Source organism: Dufourea novaeangliae, unplaced genomic scaffold (assembly GCF_001272555.1).
Source record: "Dufourea novaeangliae isolate 0120121106 unplaced genomic scaffold, ASM127255v1 scaffold108, whole genome shotgun sequence".
Classification (NCBI taxonomy): Eukaryota; Metazoa; Arthropoda; class Insecta; order Hymenoptera; family Halictidae; genus Dufourea; species Dufourea novaeangliae.
The window spans coordinates 346,834-361,029 of NW_015374014.1; the positions used below are offsets into that span (position 1 = coordinate 346,834).

General features: G+C 34.4%; 1 protein-coding gene across 1 annotated transcript in view; it reads left to right on the forward strand.

Moving 5' to 3' along the window:
• The window catches only part of LOC107188754, a 106,274-nt gene that overhangs the window by 39,079 nt on the left and 52,999 nt on the right, over positions 1-14,196 (forward strand). The window lies entirely within an intron of this gene.

The window sequence follows — 14,196 nt, forward strand, 5'->3', positions numbered from 1 at the left end:
AAATGCAGATTATAGAATATTGTTAATACTTTAACTGTCACAGTGATCCTTGATGACGGGCGATGGTAAATTATGCGATGAATATTCAATTTCCAAAGAGTAACGCTTACAATCTTTTAAACGGATTTAGTAGTGAGGGGACAAAAGGTATAATAATTTATAGTCAATGTTCGTCCACACTCCTTTAGTAATACGACGCAAACATTACACAATTGAAATCGCGCGATACATAAGCATTATATTTTATAATGAAACACGGATAAAAGATGCACAAGAAGTTGACCGCGAAATGAAGTGTACGCTTCCGTAAGTACTTCAAGAAGTGCTCTCCATGACCGAAAATCTTGGAAACAAAACGTAGAAAAAGTGACCTGACAATGGTCATCAACGTTCGCTGACTTTCGCTGCTAACAGTAAAACTGTAGGCTAGCACGAGTCTGGTTGCCAGATGGATACATCGATAAAAGGCAGCCCCGAGCAAGACCTTCCGGAAACACCCGGCAAATCGCCGCTTACGCATACTATTGTAGATAGGTACCTAAAACACGGGGAATTGTAGTGACAAGGTCGCTACAGTAATAAAGCAGTGATCTAATTTTAAGCAATGATCCAAGCAATGATTTAAAATCTAAGCAATAAGTATACAATTCAATATGCAAACATTTGTCTTCGTAATACCAAGAACTTACACAGATATATTTTACGACGATATTGTCACGGTAATAAAATGTTGAGCAATTTGCGTGTTAAAAAGTTTCGTGAAAACTGCATTTGTAAGGTTTTCCTTTGCTGAAGTTTGAGCCCTAAACGCAAATATACTCGTAACCTTAAAATATCAAGTTATACGTTTAAAATGTTCTAATATGACTTGAATTTAGAAAGTTCAATTACATTAAATTAAACTATATCATAACTGTATTGTTGTAAATAAGATATTGGTACCTCATATTTATTTCAAAAGAAATTTGCAGATCTCTATGTTTTTATTTGAGAAACTAGGTAATTACCGAAAGTAACGTTTAAAAGAAAAATTAATTCTTCAAAAAGTTGAATAATCAAAGAACACTGATTAATGATTTCTTACATCACTGCTTATGGTAGATAATAGACCGGAATATGAATTATTTAATGCAGGAAATAAAAAATTACTATTTCAATGAATTAGGAAAGCAATTACGAAATTTTAATTAAGGGATTGTATCCTTTAAGACTAAATAATGAAATCATTTTTAAAAAAAATCATTTACCATATTTATATTTATATTCAAACAGTGGTTCTAATAATTAAAATATTATATCGAATATGCTGCCATTTCCGTGAAAAAAGGATGTAAATTCAAAATAGTGAAGTCTAGAGTACATAATGTTTTTCCATTAAAGATGTTCAATAAGAAGTATTCGTTTATTGAACATCTAAAATATTTTTAATAATAGTGAAAAAGGCAGAATGAAAAAGTTATCTACCTACATATGAATAAAATGTTACTATAGATATGAATATGTATAAGCATTAGATAGCTAAAGAAGTAGCATGAGGAACTTATCTGTATTTAAATAAAATGTTAGTATAGGAATAAATATCTATACATATACATTAATACATGGAATGTCATTCGTCAGTTTAACGAAGGTAGTACAATCTGGATAAATTGCGAGTGTCATTTGAGTTGTAATATTGTTCGGACAGATATAAATTGCACAGTGAAAAATATGAAAGACAAAATTGTCCAAAAGGAGATGAATTTTGCTAACAGAACAATAAATTTTCTACTTTCATATACATATATCTCGGTAATAATACTGAAAAATGACAAACGTGTTTTAAACCGAATAAATAACACGATACGTCTCCACTTTCATATAATAAATAGAAGCATTATAGGTCAGGTTGTACAATGTGCTCAATTAATTTTAACACGACCATCAATTTTCTTACTTATCACACACTGATTAATATCACCTATACCTCTTGGTCACCGTAACTTTCCATCACCTTAACGGTATAGTACCTATACGGGATAAAACATACATATATTAAGAAACATTTTGTTTATTTCGTAAATATTAGTTTCAGTAAAAATCAGTTTAGATGTATATTGCAAATGTCGAGGATAAACATATAAAAACGCGGAACGTGAACTTAACTTCATTTTATCTTTATCGATTTTTTACAATTTCAAAGTTTCAAAGTTGTCCACAATTTTCTGCATAAGAGATGTTGATTATATAGAAAAAAAATACGTCAAAACTATAGAATAACGTATCCTAGGATGAAGCTACGTTTCCAAAATCATCGAGTTGTAAATCTCGTTGGACACGCGTACTCTGAAATACGACTGCTACGGGATTTAATTATTGTACTATTTAGTACTTCCACTTTGTAGCAAGCATTAATCACAGTACGATGTTATATAAAACAAATACATATCAATGTACCAAAAAAAAATAAATACCACTATACCACTGTTACAATATTTGTGAACATTAACTCAAACATAAACGACAACAAATTTATAAACACGTGAGATAAATGATAGTGGTGTGCACGCATACAGTACAAAATTTACCATTTCATCGAAAACGTAGTCTACAACGATAAATGTTTTTCTCTAGAGAAAGAGGTGGAATGAAAGGAACATTTTTGTTTAAGACAAGATAGCAGAAAAGTTAAAGAAATCATCACAAGATAGCAGAAACTATTTATCTTTTATATTTTTTACTTTTTAAAAAAGTGTATTTTGTTCCTTTTATATATTGGTTATATTGAATGAGACAGTGTAATAAAATAAGATAACATTAGCCCGTGCATAATAGGCCGTCAATGCCGATGACCGGGTTCCCTGTGACCAATATATGCTATATACAATATTTTGTATTCATTTGCAAAAATTTGCAAATACTAATATAAAGTTCGCATTTTTATAAAAATTGTTTTGTGTCTATTCATTGGACGCATCACCTTTTCTCAAAACATCACGGTATACTGAATAGGTTGACTCAGCCACTATCATGCGAGTAGAGTGCACCTAAATAAATTTTGGAGCTCTAAATGCTCCAGCAGATCCATTCTCCAACATCTGGTATTTAGAATGAATACGCGGGAATATAAATCACGTGGAACAGAATGCGATTCTCTCGCTGCTATACTGAAAAGGCATGCGGTTTGCTTTGTCATTTAAGAGTCAGACAGGGATATTTAGAGATTTTTAGAGATAGACAGGGACAGAGCGAGTATCGGTTCTCGATCTGTCTCTGTCACACACATAGGTTACTCAGCAAGTGTAGCTAGTTGCTATTACAATAAATGACAAAGTAGGATGCATGCCTTTCCAGTATAGCAGCGACAGGATTTACAAAAGCCAGAATGTAGTTTTAAGTGAACGATATTCTGTTGAACTGATTTGTCCATCTCTTTTCAGCTCCTGCTTGATCTTGAAATTAGGCGTGGTTAGGCATGCATTGCTACAAAACAAAAATACGTTCATCGTGTAGTGTAGAGATTCTTCATCTTTCAGATAATTACAATGTCCCGTTCAACACGTGTCCATTCCATCCCAACTCTTCTCTTTAAAAATAAGAGTTCGCAGTAACCATGTCATTTATCTTGGATCTTTACTTTGTTGCTACTCGACGTTAACCGTCCGAGTACTGGATTCCCGTGGCGTCCGAAGCTGGATCATTTCTGTCTCACATCGATAGATTGCTAACACAAAGTCACGGTGGCTCGAGCTCAAGACCCTTATCGACATTGTAGAAGCTTTGTCGACTAACAGGAAGGACAACGAGTAAAAAAGGAAGTAGAGTGAGCCGAAGATGTAAGTCAATACTTCTGCGGCGTCTTAGCCCGGCCGTTATACAATGTCACACGTCGCTCAGTTCCGAATTACACGGACAGCACCATCACTGTGTGCGTATCGCTCTCGCTCTCGCGTGACTCCGGCACCGTCCACGGAGAGTCAAGCGAAGGGTCTCTAAGAATACACGAATCACCGGGTAGGTTGTAAGTAATACTGATTCGACCTTGTACTCGAGCAAGAAAATGGCGGTTAAATATAGTAGGCGGATCGCCACGCCGTGAGGGAGAAATATTACGAGGGCGCGCTCGCGGTTAACGCACCGCGCTACCTGGATTTCCATATTCTCTCAAGTCAAGTCCCTAGCGAATTAGATGGTTAGGAATTCGACTCGTGAAGCGGTCTTGTTGTTGTTGTGTTGGCAGAGTCGTAGCGGGCGGCAATCCCCGGAGCCTCGCTCGTCGTGGCCGACTGTCCCGGCTTCTACAGTTCAAGCATAACGGAGGGTATCTGTATCGTTTCCAAAAGTGAAAAGACAAATTAAACGGCAAAGAACCAGGAAATCTGAACCGAGAGAATTATGTGATGAAAGAGCGTATGCGTGAGCGCGCGTGAGTGTTTGTTTAGAAAGTGACCAGGGAAAAAGTGTTGTGCTGGGATAGGGAACGAATGGGAGGGAAATGATCGGTGAAGTGATGTATGTACGTATGTCTTTGGGATACAAATTGTGATTGAACGGTCTGACGGTTGAGGAGTGCTGGTAACCCGAAGATCGAACGGAGAGAGAATAACAATTGGGGATGGATTTGATGTAAAAGTGATAGGATGAGGAACGCGAAGAAATGGTTGAAATAATGGATGAGCAAACGGGACGATGAAAGGGGAACGAGTGTGAATCGAACGAATTGATGAAATTATTGATGACGAGATGAACGGTTGAAGGACAAATAAACTGGAAATTATGACGAGAAAATTAATCCTCCAGGTGCTGTCGCAGAAAGTTACGAAGGATCATTATCAGATTTTCGTTAATTTTAGAAGAGAAAGAAAGAAAACAATTTTCAGAGGATTCTTAATTTTGCGCTTTTAAAGGATTCTAGGAAATGTTATGAAAAAATAATATGTACCTGTGATGTAAAATAATACCATACTTAAATTGTACATGTAAGGATGGAATAGTAATTATGAGCGATTACATTCGCCCCTTAGTTTTTGTTGATAACTGTTTCTAATTCAATTGACTGTCTCTGGTAATGATTAATCACCATCAGTTATTAACAGATTGACTGACGTGATTGTTGCCGCTAACGGGCACTACTGGTTTAAACGGAAAAATAACCAACTTTTCAACAGTGTCAATTTACAATCTTATACATGTAACTAGTAGCACGGTAATTATTAAGGAACGAGTGTCCAAGTCAACGTAAATATTTATTTTTGAATACTATCTTGAAACCATAGAAGCACTGTTACTGATCCTTCGTTTTCCAACTTCAAAAGCAGCTAATAGTTCGATTTTACAATTATCCAGTAATATAAATGAGATAAATGCAAACGAAATATTTAACGGAAGATTCTGTTGCAAGGATCCACTAGAACCTAGCATTTTCGACGATCTGTAAGTCGTGATCTTATTGCAATTTAAAATTTCAAGTCACTACCTTCTTTCACACAATCGACGTAAAACCGAGTAGGTAACTCATTTTGTCTGATAAAACTCGTATGCAGAACACAATGTTATTAATTAATTCTGGATAGGGGCATGTGTTTAGACGATACAGAAAAATGTAGGTGTTAGTAAAAATGTTTACAGATGTACATAAGATGAAGGAACGAATTGCTGTTTATAAGAATTTATTATAACTTTTCCATTACGATTTTATTACATAATTATATATTATGAATTCCTTGAAACGTTTAGATGAATGTACATAACCATGAACATAATCTTAAATTGCATAAAAGAGGACTCTACATTTTCTTCTCGTTCAGTTGAAAATTATTCGTGCATACTCGGGCAAGTTTTTAATTCCCTGTGTCTAACCGAATAAACCCGCTGCGTAGCAGAGAAATATCGAATTTGCATTGATATCTGCGGAGTAACTTAACCTTGTAACGTTGTCATGTCCTGAATGACCTTCAAGTTCGACAAATAATTTAGAACTGATTCCTTAATAACGGGATTGCGGATGTTTATGCATTTATAGAGTCCTTTAATTTGGAAAATACATTAAAATTATGATTCTAATAAAATTTAATACTATTTATGTGTTATCATTAACGTGGTACAGACTCTAGTGTCATCGTCAAAATTCTGCCCTGTTTTAATTTTCAGACACTAGTATCTGAAATTGCAAATTTGCATAAACTTCCGCAGTCTATTAACAACACACGATTTTTTCTGAAGATGGAAAACGAATATAGACCTATTTCATAAATAACACGTGATCATGATGACTTTCATGTTCATAATTAGAATCTTACTTGTTATATTTATAAATTTTCTTGTTTATATTTACGGTGTTACTATTTTTGTTCAAATTTGCGTGACGTGAGAAAACATTTAAAAAATATCTGAAAGGAAATGTATCCTGCAAACAATTTCTTTCTGGGCAACTTGTTAAATATCAACAAGTTAAACTAAATTTTTGTATTTTTGTTTCACAAAATATCAATTTTGTGTGGCCGTACAAAAGTCGTGCTTCCTTTTTCGTGCGCGTAAATACACTATTTTTCGTAACACATAACACCGGCAATGCTGTGCGAAGTGCTGTTGACATCGATGAACTGCAAGTATGCAAAAATATTCATCAAAGCTGGGATTACAAACTATACGGCATCTAGCGTTGTTCTGTGTCACGCGCGATACATATTGGAAACCACGTTACGCACTGATGAACTATACAGGGTGTTTGGCTACAGGTGTGAGAAACTAAGGATCTTTACGCGAATTTAAATATTTCAAAATCTATTTAGGAACACTTTAATCGAAACAAATGAATAACGAAAAGTTTATTCAATTTCATCCATATTCTTATTCTATTGTGTTTTATACAGGCTGTTCGACAATGCGCGGCAGATATATTAAAGGGTGATTCCACATGACAAACTAACAAGGCAACATACCCAGAGCGAAATTTTGATTCTCGTTCAAGTTGGTATGAATTTGTAGAGAATTAAAAACCACTGAATATGTATTTTTTGATTTTACTAAAAAGCGGTTTGAAGGAGTGAAACAGCCCCTCAAAATTCGCCGCTCGAAACATACTTTTTACGATTACGTGTAAAATAATCATCGTATCGAAAAATGTTTGGAACGAACAAAAGAATCCTTCGTGCAAGGACAAGTTTTTCTGATTTGAAATAAGGCGCAAAAGGCTTCATATAAATCGACACAGTAGTTTTCGAGAAATATTAATCACCGATTTGAAAAATGTAGTTTCGAGAAAAACGCGTTTAAAATTTCAATTCAAGCTTACACTTATATCAAATGTTCATTTTTTAACGCCTGTAACTCTGCCATTTTTAATTAGATTACCTTGAAACTTGCACAGAATATTCTCGAGATGTACTTAAAGAAAATGTAGAAAGTGAAAAATCGATTTTTTCAAAATTTCTGACTGAGCATGACCTCTTAATGATAGGACAAGAGCCTGCAAAGCTGGCAATTACTCTTCGTCGGGGAAGAGGTATCGGTAAATAGGTGTCGATGCTGCCTGCAACAACATGCACGGAAACACGTTCCTATCTCCAGGTTCTCGGTGATCGATGGACGCCAGTACCATTTCCTCACCGGTCGTGACTTGACCGCGCCAAAAAAACAAGTGACAAGCTGGTCCTATCAAGGGGGGAGAAATTATTACGCTAGGCCATAGAACTGCTTGAAAGAAGACCATCATAATGTCTGGTCGTGGCAGACGGATAGATAAGCAAGTGCACGGTAACGTCAATCTTTAGTCACGGAAATGTTTTCTGCCCCGGCTCCCCTTGACACCAGACGTAGAAGTCTTTTAGAGTATTGGACCGAATATACGGCGAAGTATAACGACCCTGGGGATGATATCGGATGGTAATAACAGAGGAATCGTGGATGCGTGGAAGTCTATGATTAACTTTCCGTGAAATTCGATTCCAATGAACTACGTTGCGTGAAATTGAACGAAACTCGGGCACAAGCATAGCTCTGATCTTGTCTCTATCTCGGGCTGGAGCACAGGAACTTTCAAGGTCATCATTTTTTCGTTCCGGACCGAACCATTTAAATATATTAGGTTTGTGCATATGTAATGAATTTTTAACCGCATATAGTTTCCTCAACGCTATTTAGACGCTATTTCTCTTGTTGTTTGTCATGAATTATTATTGTCAATAGTACTACCGTAAGTTGGGGCAATGTTGACTCAGTCCCAAAGTTACAAAATTATCATTTTCAATTTGCAACACTGCAAATTGTTAAATTAAATTGATTTTTACGTAAAAATGTATTTCACGTGAAGTTACCTGTAAAAGAGCTGCAAAATCTATAATGATCATTTCTTGATTTTGGGACAAAGTTACCCTTGACTGATTGTGAGTCATACTTACCACGACTCATGGTATCTGTTAGGACGCTATTGTCGATGGTACATTCTTCTGGCCTTCCTTTTGATTCATTTAATTCTCATGAAATTTCACGAACTAACGTTGAACTACTCTAACATTTACGCGAACCTTCTCCAAATGTTAAATTTCTATTTTTAGCAACTTGTCTGACACTTATTCCAAGATTAAATTCATATTAAAAAAATTATATGAATATCTTGATTATTCATGACAGCTACTATAATGTGCTTCAATTATCTTGTTAACATTTAAAACACGGGTATTACAGCGTATTGCTTTGTCTTAAATATGGCTTAAAGCAACAGAAAATCGGATAAAATTTATTGAATGTAATCGATCAGACAAATTTGAACTCCGGAAAAATGACATTTCATGTACAACAACCTAATAGCGTAGATCGTGAAAACTAGGTATCTTAGCTAAGGTGGTAGAAGTTGTTTCCTTTGATATTATAAAAAGAAGAAGTAATTCAGACATGGAGACGTCAATTTTCAGTAGGGCGAAAAGGAACTGATTCATTATGTGGTATTTCATAGATTAAACAAAGCGGCACTAGCGCCATCTCGATTAAAGTATTGGACATCAACTTTTTTTCTAGATGCTATATCTACGTGTTGCAAAATATTTCACGCAATAAAAGGAAAACGCAAAATGTTTACCTTGTCACTCTCTTCACTTGCGGTAGTGTGGTTGCGATAGTGTTGTTAAAATGAGCCTCGAGTCTTGAGCTTTGACAGCTCGAGTCGTGGTTCAAACTCTAAAGGCTCGAACCCTCAAGGTTCGAAGGTTGAGTCGTGAAAGCTCGAGTCTTTAACGCTCGAGCCTTTAAGCTTGAAGGCTCGAGTCGTATAAATTGTATGTAGTGAAGTAATGTACAGACCTTGAGTTTTCGAAGCCTTAAAACTTAACCTAAAAGTTTTCAAGTTTTTAACTCTAATATTACACGAATCTCAAGCTTTTAAAGCTTCAAGGAGGAATAATCCAAAAACGTCCAGAAAAGCGTGGTTTTTGTAAATTAGTTCTGCAACACCCAAACATCATTAAACTATTACTAAATAGGGTCATCAAATATATATTTTGGACAATACGTTAAATTTTCTTTTATTACAAAATACATATGTATACTTGTACAAGTGAATTTCGACTTAATATTTTAGTAGAACATTTTCGAAAAATTATACTTTGAAAGTATATATAAAAACCTTAATTTTTTCCAATCGTCACTGTGTTATTCCACATTAAGTCTGAAGCTTTAAGGTTCAACCCTCTAGAACCCTTAAGTGTTAAATAATGGAATTAACACTAAATCTATAATATTATACTTCATACAGTTTTTAAAAAATACAGCCGTGACTGCAAACACATGAGAGATTGATACCAAGAAAGGGAAATGAAAAATGAAACAAAATAACCATTGAATAGTAGACGGAATGAAACATTGCTAAAAATTTGTCTGTAATGTTCAAAATATAGTATTATCGACTGAAAACATACTCTTACGCCGTGGGAGTCATAGATGACCGGCAGCAAGATTAATGTACTACGCATGATAAGTTTGCACAATACATATAATCATATTGTGTAATATATTATTATATGATTCTAATGGGCAATCACTCTTTGGCGTTGAAGACAAAACCAGCAGAAACACGCTCGGCAGTGAACGTGTTAGCCTCGAGCTTCGAGACCCAAGCCTTGAAGCTCGAGTTTCGAGCCTCGACGACTCGAGTCCTGAAGCTCGAGCCTTGAGCCGCGAGCTTCATATGATTTTAGCCTTAAAAGACTGAATCTTTAAGGCTAAGCTTTGTAGCTTTAAAGACACGAGCTTTATACAACACTAGGTTGCGATATATATATATATATGTATTGATTTTGAAGACACTGTGTAGCCTTATTGATCAGAAATGCATTTTGAGAATGTCATTCATGACAATTGTGATCAGCCATTGTCATAGACCGTTTCGTTTGACCAATACTGGATGCTCAACGCTTGTTCAATGTGCGTAATATTTCTCTATTCTCATGATTACAATTACATTTGAAAAGCTATAATAAGTAATACTACATAACAGTAATTATCAAACAGACACGAAGACCTTCAAAGTAGCCGCTCTGTAACTTCAGAATTCACTTATGAAGGAATAACTGAATTTGTTCCCTGTTAACATAAAAACATATAATCTGATGATCTTCATTTTTCTTAACAATGTCTACCTGAAGATAAGTGACACTATGTTAATTTTTACAGTAAAAAACCACAATTTATTGTTGGAAAATATACAGATACTAGAAAATCTTGGTCTATAATTTACGGTAAAGTAACTCTATAATTCTAAAAAATCTACAAACAATATCAGATTTTACTGACATTTTAATTTTGATAAATAGGAAAAATAAAAATACCGTGCAATAAGTTTAGGGACATATAAAGACAATTATATAAAGTGCTATCTATAAAGGCAACATTTTTTTAGAGAGATGCGTCCAATTATTTTTCGATTGACGTTCAGCGAGTAATTAGAGGGTGACCACTGACCACTATTCATCACGGCGTGCCACGAATCCCCATGATATATCATGAATGAACGATGCCCAATGGCACAGTTAATTATTGTTTGTTCCCTGACTGCTGGTAGACACGTGACACTCTGACACCTTGGCGACCGTGCTTTCAATATTATCGCCAACTGCAGCAGATTATGGGAAGCTACTCTTGCAGCTTTCAGTAACGCTAGGAGTCTGCAATTTGTCATTCGTCTGACGACGTGTCCATGAAAATCATTGCTTCTGTCGAGATTAAAGCACAAAAATATTGCAACTTGATTTCAACTAATAAGTTGATAGTAATGGTGGTCACCGTTGACCGACATCTTATGAATTGTACGAAAAAACATTCAATTTCTAAATCGTAGCACTTATAACTTTGTACGAATATAATTAATACAATAGTAATCTAATGATTCGAGTGCTGATCATACAAATCAACGTGTAAATGTTTATATTCCTAAAAAAAAATTGAAATATATGTTTCTTATTACAGTATTAACCAGTTGTAAAAATTTCAACAGTCAACGTGTTACCATAGGAATAAAATAATGTCATAATTTTTTGTGAAGAATGTTATAGCCACTAAAGTTAGATATGAATATTTTGCAACATATGAATTCTTCTTAATTTTTTCACCTTTCATTAAAATTACACCAAAAAAATTTCAACAGTAAGTAGTTATTAATTCTTGATCTCAAGAGTAATTCTAAAGCAACATTTAATAAGACATATTTAGCACTACAAAGGTCTAGACTCACCCTGAAAAACATTAAACCACCACATTTTTATACTTTGCATGAAGTTCTATAAAATACATTATAAATGCTGATCTTTAATACCTATTTTATACACAGAATTATATTAATTACAAAATCATTTTACAAAGATAGTATGTATATCTCCAAAGAATTATGTTTAATGTATGCGGTGAGGCTATACATGTACATATTATGTTCACTCTATACATATACTCAGAATTTTGTTTATGAAAAAAAAACAGTTAAAGGCAAAATGTAGTTGTTGAAAGAGACTAACAAGACAATGAACAAAAAAATATCTCGAAGGTCATTTTTTCCACGTACAATTCCGATTATTTAGTCCCATTTGTCAACTGCATGGTTATTATTATAAAAATGTATTGAAATATATCAAGTTAGAAACCGAGTATTACTTGCATAGAAACATATTAATAGTTTCAATAATAATTACGTCCACAGAATTTAGCAATGTGTACGAATTTCTCTCGAGGTTATACCTTAAAGGGGATAATGCTAAGTACGGGAGAACGTACGTGAATTTTACCGAAGTAGTTTAATTGAAAATCGTCCATCAACTTCCAAGAGCAATAAACGCCGGTGGCGTGACAATAGATTTATTTAACGATAAACGTGTTAAGCGTGAAATTGTCGTCGTGAAAATCGGTGTCCATAAACGTCACAGCGAAAACCGCCTGCGGTTTCGGCGCGATTGACGAAACGATAGGGAGCAGATTTCTCTGCGTAATTCCTAATTCCAAACTATGGTACTACGTAAAATAGGAAAAGGAATTAAATACAAATAAGGGAGATAAAATAAAATGGAATGGATAGATTTTGGGTCAGGTTAGTTTTACTAAATAAATAATTTATTGTACAAAACGATAAAAATGAGGAGGACATCGTACATACTTACTACTTCAAATATTTATTTATTGAATGTTGAAAATACAAAGAGTAGTTGCAATTTGCATTGATATAAACCCTGATTAACATACTTTAGCCTAGGATGAATTCAATCAAGAATTTATACAGTTTATTTATAAGTTACATTTACGTATCCGATAGTAGTTTTATTTTGTTGTAAATGTGTTTACATAAAATAAATATTGCTTTCAATTTATGTAAACTAATTTATAATGTATAGTATAATTGTCGGATGTGTCTATAGTCCTACTAATTGTAAGTCAGTAATTGTAGTTACTAATTAGTGTCTAATTACTAAATACTAGTTACTAATTGAAAGTTAACAATTAGTCACTATGTAATCATAAGTATAACTTCGCAGTTGGGTGCATCCTAATATAAAGTAGGTATACATACAAATCATGACTTAACTAATGTAAATTATAATCGTTACTTCTGAATTTAACATTACTGAAATACATATGTACAATGTGTTATATACCTAATGGGTGCCTTTTTACTTTCTAATCACATAAATATCAACGTAAAATCAATATACATTTTTCCGCCGTATTTATCATTATACTGATTTGTAGAAAGCTTAATATTCTAATTTATAACAACCCAGTATTTAATCTCTATTATTAACTTTGATCATTATACTAAATTCGTGATAGAGGAGATACATTACTTTATAATTTTTTTTCGCAAAATCCTCCTTCTTGCATTGTCATTTATTCGAATGTTTTGTTTCACTTTTTCCATTCGATTTCAATATACAGGATGTCTTATTTAACTGTGATACTTGTAATGTTTCTGCTATATTTAAAATTTAATGAAAATATCTCTTACAAAATTTCTATAGTTCTGTAAGGGGTAGCGTATAGTAGCAGTAGTTTTATTCTGTTAGACTAATGAAATATTAACGAGGGTCAATTTTATTTTTATTCTTTTAATGAAATGCTATATTTTATCGTCGGTACCGGATAGTTACTTCAAAAATAGATTCTACGACTTATCACTTTCGAGACTATTCATGTCCAATAAATCCAGACAGAGTAATCAAGTCCTTCCACGTCACTAAATGTCAGATACAGACAAAATTTCACCACTGCGACGTAACATTCTTTTCAATCATCGATATTTTAGAACGTTCCACTTGTTCATCAATACTGTTTGCACGACCTTCAACGACCTTCAGGGACTTATTGTTATATGTCGTTGACCTTGAAGGACTTATTGTTGTATGTTAGAAATATTAGTCCGAGACCTTTGATCTCTATAAGAACTACTTACGCTTCTTCAAGCTTCTGAAGCAAGTGCCGTCCGATCAATCACAGTCTTCTAACCGTCTTCTACTGTCTCCCATTCCGTGGCCAGATCCTCTAGGAACAATGTCCTTATTCTTAAGGCATCGCAACATCAGGCTGCTTGCCATCTCTAAACTTCCACTCATCTGTTTCACATAAACAACCCTCTACGTCACCGATAGTAGAAGGACCCAATGTGGTCTCGCACCATCATGCGACGCCAGGTCTGTTTAGTCGCACATCACCCTCTTCCAAGACCGCACGCAATCGAAAACCCTATCA